This window comes from Phoca vitulina, unplaced genomic scaffold (genome assembly GCF_004348235.1).
Source record: "Phoca vitulina isolate PV1807 unplaced genomic scaffold, GSC_HSeal_1.0 scaffold33, whole genome shotgun sequence".
In the NCBI taxonomy this organism is placed as follows: Eukaryota; Metazoa; Chordata; class Mammalia; order Carnivora; family Phocidae; genus Phoca; species Phoca vitulina.
Window position 1 is genome coordinate 17,347,912 of NW_022589736.1, and position 15,618 is coordinate 17,363,529.

Consider the following 15,618-nt stretch of genomic DNA (forward strand, 5'->3'; position numbering starts at 1 on the left):
AATGATTTCTTCTCTTATGGGCCCTGAAGGGAGAGTTCAAAGTTACTAGCTCTTATATAACCACAGTTCCAGGCACCTTGTGGGAAGTGAAGGTGGTGAAATATTTTGGTATACTGAGAACTTGAGGATGGGAAGTTTACACCTTCTAGAAGATTTTACCAAGCAAAATTCTTTCTTTCCCCACCCCCTTCAATCTCAAAGTAAATGTCTCTGGTTTAAGTGATGTACAATAATAGCAAAGAGGGATCAGCTGGAGAGCACATATCAGAGAGATAGTCAGGACTCACAGAATTAATTGGGAGCATAGAGGCCTGAAACACCTGTACATAAAAAGAAAAACAAATATATGATTATTGGTGCAAAGATGCTAACCTGTCTGACAGAGGGTTTTACTAACTGGTCTATTAACTGTTGCGTCTGGCTGTGCATTGTGTTCTGTTCTCACTATTTTTTTTTTAAACCTCCTTTACATTTTTAAGTCTGTTCTTTATAAGGCCATCAAAACAAAGGCACCTGATTTTAACAAATGATAGCCACAGCTCAGATTTGGGGAAAATCTCCTGGGTTTCTCTCTGAGCATGCATTCTCTGTCAAGAAAAAGCTATTTCCAAAGGTCAGAAAGGAGATTCATATTTATGTTACATGCATTCATGTGTGTCTACAACCATATAAACACTATAAATATATTTTATGGGAAGACAGGGATTATCTTCTATTTAACATTTTCCATTTTAGTAGCTTTCACTTTTACTAGTTGAATACTCATTGTGCTTCCTTTATCGGGGCTACATTCGACTTCAACAGGTCATCAGAGCTGTGTCTTTTCTACTTATTCTTTTCAAATTAATATCACTCATGTTGAGCCTTAGGTGAGCTTCTTACAATTCTAATCTCCATAGAGATGGGGACTAATTGTAGGTCATAATTATAAATAATCTATCTTAAAGTCCTTGATTTGCTGAGAGAGGACTCCAACTACCTCCATAGTGACCTCAGTCTGTACTTTCTGATTAAGTTCTTCTTTCCAGCTTCTCTCTCAACTCAGGCAAAAAACCCGGCAGGCAAAGCATCCGCGATGGGAACCAAAACTCACCCCTCAAGCAACAGGCACTGCCCTGAGTGAGCAAGAGCCCACGTGACAGACCCCATGACAGTGATCCACCTGACCTTCACTGCACCCCTGGAGGTACCCATCGACCTTTGTCCCACATTTTCCTTATATAAACCTGGAAGTATTTTTAGCACTTTGGAGACATTCTTTGAGATGTTAGACCGCTGATTTCCTGGTGTTGGCCTCCTTGAAATAAATTCCTCTTTTGTTTCACCCCCAACTCATCTCTTTGCATTTGGATTTTGTCAGCAGCGAGTGGCCAAGCCTGGTCTGTTTGGGACCCCGGGGCAAGGTGCTCTTGTACTCCTATGCTCTGGCTACAGTATCATCTCCTCTTTAATCTACTAATTTTTTTGTTTTTATTTTTGTCTAGAAGACTGATTTCCAACCATCTTTCTAACTCTTCTTTAAATTCTCCACCAGGCTTTGGGACACCTGGGTGGCTCAGTCGGTTAAGCATCAGCCTTCAGCTCAGGCCATGATCCCAAGGTCCTGGGATTGAGCCCTGCGTTGGGCTCCCTGCTCAGCAGGGCATCTGCTTCTCCTTCTCCCCCTGCCACCTGTTTACTATGTCCTCAAATGGACTTTCCTCTGTGTTTCTGAAGAGACAGAGTCCTCTTGTCCTTCTTCCTCTTCTTATAAGGACGCAAGTTCCATTAGCCTAGGACCCTGCCCTTGTGATTTCACTTAACCTTAATTGCCTCCTTCAAGTCTGTCTCCAAATACAGTCACATTTGGGGTTAGGGCTTTAACATATGAATTTTGAGGGAACACGCTTCAGTTCATAACATTATCTGTGTAGTTTCAATACTATTCTGTTTGTGCCACTTTCTAAGTCATGGACAAATATGCCACAAATAAAGACTCTTGCTTGAATTACCATGGCCAAAGCATGTCCTTGAACTGTGGAAAGAGAGGTGACTAACTTTTGCACAATTACAGAAACACTAAAAGATCAATTAACATGGAACTTTATCTGAGATTTTTATGTTTACTCTATGATTAACCACTAGAATAGTTTAAATTATTGTTGAGCAAATATACATCCCAACCTCTTCCTACTGTGGGTAGAACGTGCTTCCCTGACCATTGAGTTTGCTTTGGCAATGAAATATTAGCAGCCATGATTTAAGTATAGGTTTGAAACATGTTTGTGGAGAAGAGCTTAGCTTCTCCTATTTCAGCCACTGCCATGAGAAGAACATGTTGGCCCAAAGAAGGTAAGAGACATGTGGAGAAGACCTGGGCTCAACCTGTATCTTGGAGCCAAGGCCAGCTACTTGATCCAGTTTGGGTCAACCAAACCCCCCTGACCCCTATGTCCATAAGAATTACAGAAATGATAATTATGTGCCATTGAATTTGGAGGGGTCTTTGTTGGGGGAGGTGAGAATGAACTAATCTAGATAGCAGTATCCTCAAGTGGGGTCCTTCTGTAAAAAATAATCCTAAAACAGGTGACATAGGATTCAGGTAGAGGTGGTGGGGAATGAAGAAATTACTATAAAAGACCAGATGAAAAGTGACAAAACCTTCTGAGAAAATGGTCATCTATATTACATAGCAGCATAACTTTGGTTAGAGTCACCAGCAATAACCTAGAAAATAGAAATTATACAGAATACATCTCATTAAGTGAGATTTTCAGACAAACATCTTGAGTTTGGGGGCAGTTAACAGAAATAGCCAACTAAATACATTATCTAATAAATAAGATAGAGCCCCTCATTTTGGTTGGCAAAATTATTTTTCTCCAGTAGTGTTATAAGTTGGTATTTCTTCTCTTTCTGTATATTGGTATGTCACATCAAATACAAAGAGAAAGGAAAAGTGTGACCTTTCCTCCAACTACATGTTTATATTTCTCCTGAAAATTTAAAACATTTGCAAACCAAACTCAAAATGAAGTGAAGAGGTCTAACTTGAGAGCCATATAAAACATTATGATCAGAAAAACATACAACAAAATTTACACAAAGTACTTTTGTGGTACTCTATAAAGTAGAAATATGTTTCTAGACTATGTTTCATCTTTCTCTGGAAAGATCCAGGAAACCATGGATTTATTCATCATGGTGTCAGTGTTGGTGCTATTGACGGATAATGAAAAGTTGCCGTAAATCTTGAAGCAAAACATTCAAGCTATGAAGAGTAACCAAACTATTAACAGGGAACTTGAAACTAAAGTAGGAGAGAAGAGTAATTTTCTTAGGGTACTTTTCATGGCCATATGACTCAAACCCAAGACAAAAAAGGGCCTACAAATGTGATTGCAGAATCACCACTTGATATCTAAAATGCAGAAGATGTCATAATGGCTTTTGAGAGAGGATTTGACTGAAAATAAGAATGTTAACCATAATCCTGGGAAAATGATTTAAAACGTGGGGAAATAATGCAGAAACTATATATCAGAAAGATTAATAGTGGACTCTTGCAAAACTGTAGAACTATTTAACAGATGGTATGTGAGAACTTAAAAGAGAAAACAATCATTACTAGGGTTGGAACCTGTGATGATAGAAATCGTTTTATGCTTTTAAAAATACCATCTTTCACGAAATGGTAGAAATCATTGATTATGAGGAACATCATGATTTTATATGACATTAAGAAAGAAAAACATTACCACTTGAACAATGACATGCCACCTATTTTTTTATTTTTTTATTTTTTAAAGATTTTATTTATTTTTTTGACAGAGAGAGACATAGCGAGAGCAGGAACACAAGCAGGGGGAGTGGGAGAGGGAGAAGCAGGCTTCCCGCAGAGCAGGGAGCCCGATGTGGGACTCGATCCCAGGACCCTGGGATCATGACCTGAGCCGAAGGCAGACGCTTAACGACTGAGCCACCCAGGCGCCCGACATGCCACCTATTTTAAGATTTATGTCCATTCCAGATATGTTTAAATGTGAAATAAATATACACCCCAGAGTGGGAGAAATATGATGCTATTGTCTCTTTCCCAGGTGACCATTTCTTGGGGGTTGCCAGAGGAACAAAGGAAGGCTAGATTAGGGACAAGGAAATTTCTCCTTCTTCTTTAGCCTCCTATTTCCTGTTTCGTTTCCAATTCTTTTCATCATCATTCCAGCAATACAAGTTCTTTATCCTGGATCAGCATTGTGCCCCAGTAACAGCCACTGTTTGCAGTATGCATGTGGACAGCATTCCCATAACCAGCAGCACTGCCCTCTCTCAGAGCCATCAGCACTGGCCACATGACACTGGCTTCTCAGAGGTCTTAGTGTCAGCTCCATGGGGGCTCCCCTCTAAGCTCTCTGTTTACAGTAATTCCAATTGCATCCCTTTTTCTCTCCTAGCCAGATCCTACAGCTCCTACTCAGTGATACCTAAGTGGTCAATATTTGCTTATTGCATCCTCCAGCACCTAGTTAACAATAATATATATTAAATTATCCCTTAAAATAATTCATGTGGTTTCTGTCTACTGATTAGACCCCGATCGATACAACATGCGTACATGCACATGAAAATGACAGAAGGAAAGAAAGAAATGAACAGGGACAGAAATAAATGGGTACACTGTTAACCTGGACAGAGAATTCTGGTAGGTTATGGGAAGGCAGACTTCTATGCTGATTTAGTTTATATGTCACCACACTGAACAAAATTATAACACTGGAGCAGCAATAAAAGAGGGGGGGCGCCTGGGTGGCTCAGTCGTTAAGTGTCTGCCTTCGGCTCAGGTCATGGTCCCAGGGTCCTGGGATCGAGTCCCGCATTGGGCTCCCTGCTCAGCGGGAAGCCTGCTTCTCCCTCTCCCACTCCCTCTGCTTGTGTTCCCTCTCTCACTGTGTCTCTCTCTGTCAAATAAATAAATAAAATCTTTAAAAATAAATAAATAAATAAATAAATAAATAAATAAATAAATAAATAAAAGAGGGGGAATCTTTTCTTAAAGCAGCCTCTGCTGGCCAAAAACTGGGTGAGTTTTTGAGTAGTGTAAATACCCACAGACAATAAATTGAGTATAATTATGTCTACATTTTGTTAAATGTCTACTACAAGGTGGCCAGTTGGGGAAAAAAAATCATTACAGCAAATACCGTGGGTGTATATACCTGCTTTATTATTCTCATATAAATCTGTGACTATTAAGTCTAGAATGAGAATGACTATTATTCCAGGATGGACCCCACTTGGATGAATCTTCTATATAGCTTTCAATAAAAAATTACTAGTTATCCTAGAAGACAGATGTAATATGAAAAAAATAGACAGGGAACAGACCCATAGGTGATGGGAAATATACTTTAAAATACAACTATGATTAAAACATTCAAGAACGGGGGCGCCTGGGTGGCTCAGTCGTTAAGCGTCTGCCTTCGGCTCAGGTCATGATCCCAGGGTCCTGGGATCGAGCCCCGCATCGGGCTCCCTGCTCAGCAGGAAGCCTGCTTCTCCCTCTCCCACTCCCCCCGCTTGTGTTCTCTCTCTCGCTGTGTCTCTCTCTGTCAGATAAATAAATAAAATCTTTAAAAAAAATAAATAAATAAAAACAAACAAACAAACAAACAAACAAAAAACATTCAAGAACGTATAAGAAAAGATGGACATTTTCAAAAGGGATGTGAAATATATAAAAAGGAATCATGTGGAAATCCTAGACCTGAAAAACAGGGTTGAAATGAAGAATCTTATCTAGTGATTGGATTTAATAGCATATTAGATACAGAAGGAAGGGTTAGTGAACTGGAAGATAGATCAGTGAAAAGAATTCAAATTCCTTCCAAAGAAGGAAGGAAGGAAATGTAAAAAAAAAAAAAAAAGAAGCATAAGTCACATATAAGATAAATATAATGATTTAACATGTGCATTAACAGAATCCTAGAAAGAGAGAAGTAAGGAATGGAACATAAGAAACTGTGGAAAGAATACTGAGGACAACATTTTCTCAAAACCATGAAAGTTATCATGTTACATAATCAAGGAGGGCTACAAAATCAAAACAAGTGAAAGAGAAAAGTGTAGACACATCAGGTCAAAATTGTACCCGCTACTCAGGAGGGAAGGAAGGAAGGGAGGAAGGGAGGGAAAGAAAAGAGAAGAAAAGAAAAGAAAAAGGAAATTTTAAAAAGAGCCAGAAGATTTTGACAAAGGAGCAAAGACAATACAATGGAGAAAAGAAGTCTTTTCAACAAATGGTGATGAATGACTTGGGACAGCCATACACAAAAGAAAAAAAAAAAAAAAACACAGACCTTACATCCGTCACAAGAATTAATTTGACATGGCTCATAGGCCTAAACATAAAATGCAAAACTATAAAACTCCTAAAAAAGGAGGAAAACAGGAGAAAAATCTAGATGACCTTGGATATGAGATGAATTTTTAGATGTAACACCAAAAACACAATCCATGAAAGAAGTAATCTGGACTTAAACACTTGTGCTCTGCAAAAGACACCGTTAAAAGAGAAAATAAGGCACAGACTGAGAGAAAATATCTGCAGAAGACACACCCGATAAAGGACTATTATCCCAAAAATATAAAGAACCCGAAGAAAAAAATGTGCTGAAGACCTGAACACATACCTCACCAAAGAAGATATACAGATAGCAAATAAACATATGAAAAGATGCTCTACATCATATGTCATCAGGGAATCACAAATTAAAACGAGATACCACTACACACCTGTTAGAATGGCCAAAATCCAGAACACCGACGATACAACTGCTGGAGGGGATGCGGAGCATCTTTTCATATGCTTACGGTGAATAAGGAGCTCTTACTCACCGTTGGTGGGAAAGCCAACAGGTACAGACACTTTGGAAGATGGTTTGGCAATTTCTTATAAAACAAATCATGATAAGTATTTTAACTACCTGTATGCAACCACATGAATATATCTCACAGACATGCATGAAAGAAACGAGACACAAAAGAGTAATAGCTGCAGGATTCCATTTATATCAAGTTCAAAAACAGGGAACACACATCTATAAGGATGGAAATTATAACAGTGGTTACTTAGGGGCTATAATGACTGGGAGAAAACACAGAGACACTCTGGGGGTGCTAATGTTCTATATTGTGATTTGGGGAGTGGTGACGCTTTGCAAAATTTTATCAAGCTGCACACATAAGATCCATATACTTTTATGCACTTATATTAGGGGCATATGGATGAATTCCTCTGAAACGCTCAGTGCTATACAATTTGTGGTTTATATTAGTATTGTTTTGTATTTACACACATTGAAGTGATTCTAACTTTAGGAAGATCAAAAGATCACGCAGGGAAGAGAAGAAATGTGTCAACTGTTAACAATAACAGCATAGTCATAGGAAGTTTAAAAACAAAACCGAAAACACCAAATACTGGTTTAAGCAAAATGGAAGTGTTTGTGTGTTGGTTTGGGGAATTTGCGTGTGTGTCCGTCTTTTAATATAGGATAAGAGATAGTCATACACATGGCATTTGCAAATGTAGAGTTAAATACCAGAAGATACAGCCCAAAGAGTTATAATTTCTGCTTCACTGATAATGAAGAAGGATGTGACAGAGTAGAGATTGGCAAACATTTACTGTAAAGGACCACATGCTAAATATTTCAGCCTGTGTGGGTCATTTGGTCTCTATTACAACTATTCATTTCCTTCCTTAGAGTAGCAGTGAAAGCTGGTAGTAGTGTGAAAGCCACCTTGGACAATATGGAAACAAATGGGCATAGACACTGTGTTCCAATAAAACTACATTTTATAAAAAGAGCTGGTGGAAAGTATTTTGTTGACCCCTGGGAAAAGAGGACTGCTTTTCTTTTCTTTTTTAAAGATTTTATTTATTTATTTGACACAGAGAGAGAGAGAGAGAGAGCACAAGCAGGGGAAGCAGCAAGCAGAGGGGGAAGCAGGCTCCCCGCTGAGCAAGGAACCCAATGTGGGACTCGATCCCAGGACCCTGGGATCATGACCTGAGCCGAAGGCAGATGCTTAACTGACTGAGCCACCCAGGCGCCCCAAGGACTACTTTTCATTAGAATCACAATATTATTATTGAACGATTAAATTTCATGTTCCCTTGAAATTATTTCAAAGAAAAAAATCGCACCATTAGCAGGCTCTTGGTAAGCCTTTATAGCAGTAGTCTTCAAATATTTTTCTCTGCTAGCCCTTAAAATTATCTGGAAAACCTATATATCCTTGGCATATTTTTTAATGGTCATCTAAAAATCTTGACAAATCAAGACAAATGCTGTATAATCTCACTTATATGTGGAATCTCAAAAAGTTGAACTCAAAAAAGCAGTGAATGGAATGGCATCTGCAGGGGCCAGGAAGAAGGGAAAATCTTTGCTTATTGAATATAAATTTCCAGTTATGCAAGATGAGAAAGTTTTAGACATGTACCATACACCACTGTGCTCACAGTTAACCACACACTCAGAAATCTGTTTAGAGGGTACAGATCATGTTAGGCGTTCTAACCACAATGAAAATAAAAATATATGTATCCAATGGACTTCAAATGTCTTAAGAATTTAATACCCACAATTTCAATTTAAAAAATTCATGGCTCTTCTTTATTAGGAAAACTTTATAGTATCATATTTTCTCCTTCATATTCTATTTTATCTCACATTCCCTACATTTTTTTCCTCTTGTAATATATTTTTATTCTTGAGTCTGTATTGATTTTATAAAATATACATCTGATACAAAAATATGTATATAAATTGAAATTTTATGTTTGTTAAATTCTCTCTGACCATAGGTCTCTAAATGTTCAAAAATAATTTTTCTGGATTGAGTGATGAGAATTATTAGTAATATATTGATATAATTAACACAATAAATATATTGCAAACTTAGAAAGTCATTTAAACAAAGAGTAACATTTAATTGTAAATAAACCTCATGATGAGATAACTAGAGCTGTTTTTACTTCTATCAGTGCATGTACTCATGAATGAATATTATTTGTTGCTGGAATGAGATGGGACACAACAATGATGTTATTTAATTCATTGTGTTTATTACTGTAAAGCCTGAGAGGCCTTCATCTGAATAAGTAGGTAGGAATGGAAGGAATTTTATAACCATGTTACTTGATTCTTCAAATTTTTCTTGAAGTATATGCTAAATATCAGATAGTGATGTATCATCAAAATTACTTTTCCATGATGTATGAGCAGACAATATGAATAGGTCTTCCTTCAAATATTTTGGAAAGAAAGAAGTGGAAATGACCTGATTTGCAAAAGCATTTGTTACTCAGTCAATAGAAGCTTTCAATTTTTTAACTTCTGGGAAGTATACCAAAGGCTTTATGAAGATTTAGCAATTATTAATCACGCCTGCTTGAGGCACTTTGCATAACCCAACAGATTCAGAAAGAGTTGGAAAAATCTAAACATGGATTAATTACTTCAATACATCTTTGCTATAATGTTTTCTACTAAATGCCTTTATTTTATCATATGTTTAAATAACTTTTTCAATCCAAATTTTGGAGCTGCAGACTGAGCTCCTTCAATTTGTGGAAAATTGGCTGGATACAATCTAATAGGCAAATCTAGCACCATCAACAATTGGTCCATTCCAGCTTCCAGAAAAAGTCTGAATTGATTTTTCAATTCAGATACATGTCTTAAGGTTCGTATCAAGGAATGAGAACAAAAGGTCATAAAAATTAAAATTACCTAATACAATTTACTTATCTGCATCATACTCATTTATAAAAAAAAGAAATTTTCTTTCTCATTTTAACATTCCTTAGTTATAATCCAATATATTATCTAGTTAAGATTATAATTTGTTTATGAAGTAACATATGGCATGCCTTCAGTAAATTTTGTTTAGCATGTATGCTTAGCACGTGAGGATATTTAAGTAAAAATCACATTTTAAAGCTGAGATAACAAAATCAATATCTGAAACATCATAATTGTACTATTCTTTTTTTAAAGATTTTATTTATTTGATAGAGAAAGCAAGCTTGACTGGGGGTGGGGGGGGCAGAAGGAGAGGGAGAAGCAGACTCCCCGCTGAGCAGGGAGCCCGACATGGGACTTGATTCCAGGACCCTGGGATCATGACCTGAGCCGAAGGCAGATGCCTAACCTACTGAGCCACTCAGGTGCCCCAATTGTACTTTTCTTCAACATTCAATGAAGACAAAAACTATTGCTAAAAAATCTTGGTTGGGTAGTTAGAATATAATTGTACTTTTTGTAGTGAAGTGGATAATAGTAAACATTTTGTAAAATGAAATAACTTGGTGATAGAGTGCACTTAGAGTATTTTACTATGGTATAATTTTTTTGTAGAGTACAATTCTTTTTCTTGTATAGTGTGTTGGTATTGTACAATCCTTTATCTGATTTGACAAAGTAAGTTTTATGTTCTTTTTTGAATACCATGCATAGATTCTAAAGAAAGCATGTAAAATTTTATCCATAGGTTTTATTCAGTGTACCTTGAAAATTTTGATTGTCCCAAGACATATTCAAATAACTTTTAATTGAATCAGTCTCATTAAGCTGCTTCTGATATTTAAAGATCCATTTCTTTCCTGCTAATACCAAGACCCAGAAATGGGAATTGTAAATAATTTTTTAAATGGCTTATATTTAAATATGCAGAAAACAAGCAATTCTTAGGATTCCTTACTTCTTACTGGTGATACTTAAAATTTTTTTTTTTCTTTTGGCTTGGCCTTTGTCCCTCCCTTAAACAAAAAGGCAGATTTCCTGTGACAGTACAAAAGTAGAAACATCAGGGATTTGCACATAGATTTACCAAGACCAGGCCTTAGAAGGGCCCAAGCACTGTGTTCACATGGTCATTTTATTCTCATAAAATATGTATCAGTAAGATAGGGTAGCCCTAACTGCTGCCTCTTTTCACTTAGACCTCCCTTCCTTCCTCATTCCCTCGGTGCTGGAGTGGTCTCAGGCTTTTTGGATGAAGTGACTAAAAGAAAGGAGAGTTGAGAGTACATTTATTTTGGGTTTAATAGAATATTTTTATATCATTTGCTATCAGGTTAGTCACTACCATGTACCCTGATTACCCTAGCTGTCCTAATATAGAAATGTCTTTCAGGAATACTCCCCGCATTGTGAACTGATGAGAACTTACAGACCCACGATGGGAACCTGTCTGATGAATCTTGCTACCAGAAATTTGTGGATAGCGTGGGAGAAGCCAGATAATATTGGGGAAGTTTTTCCGAATCTTATAGCTCACATAGGAAACTTTCTAGCGATTGTCCTACGTTTGACAACAATCCTGAAGAGTCACCAGATAGTACCAATAACAAGTTCTAAAACTAACAGAAAATTTTCTATGTTATCAAGACTAAGATAAAAATCTCCATCAGTCATGCTAGACGAAAGATTTATTCTTCTTCTATTGTGTCCACAGGAAATGACATCGGCAAACTGTTAAATGAAGAGATGCTTAAAATATATGCAGGCAAAAAATGGAGGAAAAAAATGAGGGATATTTTCATTCAGGTGGTTAACAAAAAAATGTTATCTTTCTGAATTTTGTGGTATTGGTCACATTTGTCAGCATTTTCAAATTTGAAGCAAATATCATATATTGGATTGTTTTCTCATTCCTAAATCATCACTTTTGTACATAATTTGGTAATAGTAATTTTTTATTCTTTTTCATAATGAGGTTTCCCAAATTTTATAAACTTCAATCCCCCTAACCCAGATGGCCAAAGAACAATGCATCCTTTTCCAATAACTGAGGAATGGAAGAGGTGAGATCATTAAACAAAAATTGCCATTATTCCTAGTACTCACACTACAAAATGTTTAGCTTCAGAATATCCCAAGAAGGATGGAATACTCCATTTCTAATATTTTTTTAACAGAAATACATGTGAGACAAGGGTAAGATTAGAAGGCTTATGATTTTTTGGTGACTTGACTGACAATTAAAAGTAGATAGATTCTCCACAACAGAATCTTGAATTTTCTTTTTATTTGGTTCTCTGGTTTCTTAACACCCCCAGGAGAGCATCATTGGAAGAAGATTCAGGAGGGGATAGGGGCAACCTCCCTTCCATAGATTAAGAGAAAGACTGTTGTAAATGGGAATAAAGGAGAGGAGGAAAGGGGACCCTAAGTAACATTAGGAAGGAGGATGAATGTGCACTGAAAGACCTAGAAATTGGGAACTTTCAAGTCACACTAACCAGTGAATCCCTTGGAAAGTCCACGAATAACGTTCCAGGGCAGTCGTGCTCCAGTGTTAATTCCTCTACTGTATAATAGCTAGACTGGGGCTTTCAACAAATGATGCTCACATTCATAAAGCCGTGTGCTAGACCCCGGTGTGATACCCAGTTGGCACTACATCTGTCCCTGCTCCCCCTTTCTGCCTGCCTCTGTCCAATCTATGTTTCTTTCACACTCTTCCCTCTCTGGCTTTCCCTTTGCTTCCTCTCTCTTTGTCCTATTGTTTAGCCTTTCGGTTTGGATGTCTCTCATCCAGCCTCAAGCCTGCTTGCCTCTGCCTTTCGTCACACCACGATGCTCCCTACCTTCCCTCTTCCCGTTGCCTTCTTGCTCTTTTAAAGTTTTTAAGTTAGTGCAATTGTTTTTAGAGCAGTGTAAGGTTTACAGAAAGATCGTACAGAGAGTTCCCATAAACTACTCTCTCTACCACAACACACAGTTTCTCCTATTAGTAATACCTTGCATTAGGACATTTGTCACAATTTGTATACCAATATTGATACATCATTAACTGAGGTTCATAGTTGAGATTAGGGTTTACTCTATTTTGTGTGATTCTGTAAGTTTTTTTTTTTAAGATTTTATTTGTCAGAGAGAGAGAGGGAGAGAGAGCACAAGCAGGGGGAGAAGCAGGCTCCCCATTGAGCAGGGAGCCCAATGCAAGACTTGATCCTAGGACCTTGGGATCACGGCCTAAGCCAAAGGCTGATGCTAAACGACTGAGTGACCCAGGCATCCGGTTCTGTAAGTATTGACAAATGTTATGTATCTACCATCATATGTAATAGTTTCACTAACCTAAAAATCTCTTATACACTACCGATTCATCACTCCCTCCCCCCTGAAATTACTTTTCCTTAAAAGCATTACAGTCCAAACCAATATTGCCCTATGTAACCATCAACAGAAAAGAAAATTCATTCATTGCCAAGCATTCTTATAGATGTTAAATAACAATAATTCATATACCATTTATTATTTCATTTAATTATCACAATAAGTATAATTATCTCTACTTAGAGATAAAGGTATTGAGTCTCAGAAAGTCCAAATGACTTTCTCAAGGCTATGTGGCTAATTGAAGATGGACCTGAGTGGAGCCAATATCCATATTCACTGATGGTTGACCAGCAGTGTCTTTTTATCACTTCTTAAAAATTCCTTTGCTTTATCAGAGATAATAGGTGTGTGTTAAGGGGATACTGGTTTGTGACAGCTAACTTTTGAGGCTTCTATCAGTACCTATCTATGACTCGTTTATCAGAAGGTGGAACTTGAGTGCCTTTAAACAGATTTCAATAATGCATAGAAATATTTAATAACATCTATTTCTAAAAGCCCACTCTGAATGAACTTTTAAGTATTCTATTTCATTGTCTACAGACTAGAATAATTTCTCTTATTCCCAACCTTCCCACTCAGTATTTAGGGCTGTATCACCCTTAGTAAAGTGTTAGCACCATACATTTTAACATCAACTTAATTTCAGCTAGATAACATCTCAGGATTTCCTGTTTCAACTGCAATCCTTTGGTTATGTATTTTTATTTCAAGTTTTTCAAACATTCTGTACACTGCTGGTCCTTACAAAAATGATAACTTTTAAACCTGTGTAGAGACAGACTCAGTCATGCTTATGTTTTAGTTTTTATAAACACACTCTATGTGATGCAGAGAGCACAGTTTTGTTTATGCTGACAGCTGTGTGTGAATATTTTTACTATTTTGAGAAATGAACAGGTTGAAATTTTGGGTGTACAGGCAAGTTAGTACATTGTTATTGGCACAGTAGCACTTCCTTGCAGATTAATAATAGATTTTCTTCTTAATTCTAACTTTTCTCAGTGATACTACCAGATCACAAAATGTATAATAATGTGTAAGTTCCAAAATTTTTCACTAAATGCAATCATGAAAAAAAATTTAAATCTTAATTAGTTAAGTGATTAGTCAAATTGGCAGAAAGCATTAAGGGTGGGATGATGCAGGAAATATTATGTGAGCCAGATTCTTATTCCCAACTCTCTTTTTGTTGTAAGCCAGACATCTTTAGGGGCTGCTGTTAATTTTTTCCAGTGATTAGTACATCAAAATGACAGCTAACATGTTGCTTACTGAATGCTATCAACTGGTTATTGTATCTTAAATTTCAAAGTTATACCATGAAAAAATTCAGCATGTCCTACTAGTCATGGAACTGATTTTTTTTTAAATATAGACTTTCCAGAGTAGCTTTAGCATTATAGAAGAGAGTCCATATATACACTTTGTCCACTCGCCCCACCTCTAGAGACACCATTTCCCCTATGATTAGTACTGTGCATTAGTATAGCACATTTGCTACAATTGATAAACCAAATTTGATACATTATAAGTTTAAATGAGAGTTCACTCTTTGTGTTGTACATTTCTGTGGGTCTTGACAAATGCATACCATTTGTCATCCACCAATATATCCACCATTATAGTATTCTACAGAATACTTCCATTGCCCTAAAAAAGCCCTGTGTTCCACCTATTCATCGCTACTCCCCTCTCCCTGAATGCCTGGTGACCACCTGTCTTTTTACTCTCTAGTTTTGCATTTCCCAGAATGTCATACAGTTGATTATTCTGAATGTAGCCTTTTCAGGCCAGCTTCTTTCACTTAGCAATATACATTTAATTTCCTCCATGTCTTTGGTGGCTTAAAAGTTTACTTGTTTGGCGGCACCTGGGTGACTCAGTCAGTTAAACGTCAGACTCTTGCTTTCAGCTCAGATCATGATCTCAGGGTTGTGAGATGGAGCCCCACATTGGACTCTGTGCTCAGCATGGAACCTCTATGGGATTCTCTCTCTCCCTCTCCTTCTGCCCCTTCCCAACCCTGCTCTCTTCTCTCTCTTAAAAAAATTTACTTGTTTTATAGAATAATATTCTATTGCATGAATATACCGCAGATTATCTATCCATTTACCACCTATTGAAGGACGCTTGGCTTGATTTTATTTTTGGTAATTATAACTGCAATACATATTTTTGGGGTAGATGATCATAACAGCCTAAGTTTTCAACTCATTTAGGTAAATGCCCTGAAGTGCAATTACTGGATCGTATGTTGGGAGTAGTTTAGATTTGTAAGAAACTGTTACACTGTCTTCTAAAATGGCCATACATTTTCATTTTGACCAGCAATGAATGAGTGTTCCCATTGCTCTACATTTTCTCCAGCACTTGGTGTTGTCAGGTTTTTTTTGGTTTCTAACCATTTTGATGGGAACAGTGGTATCTCATGATCACT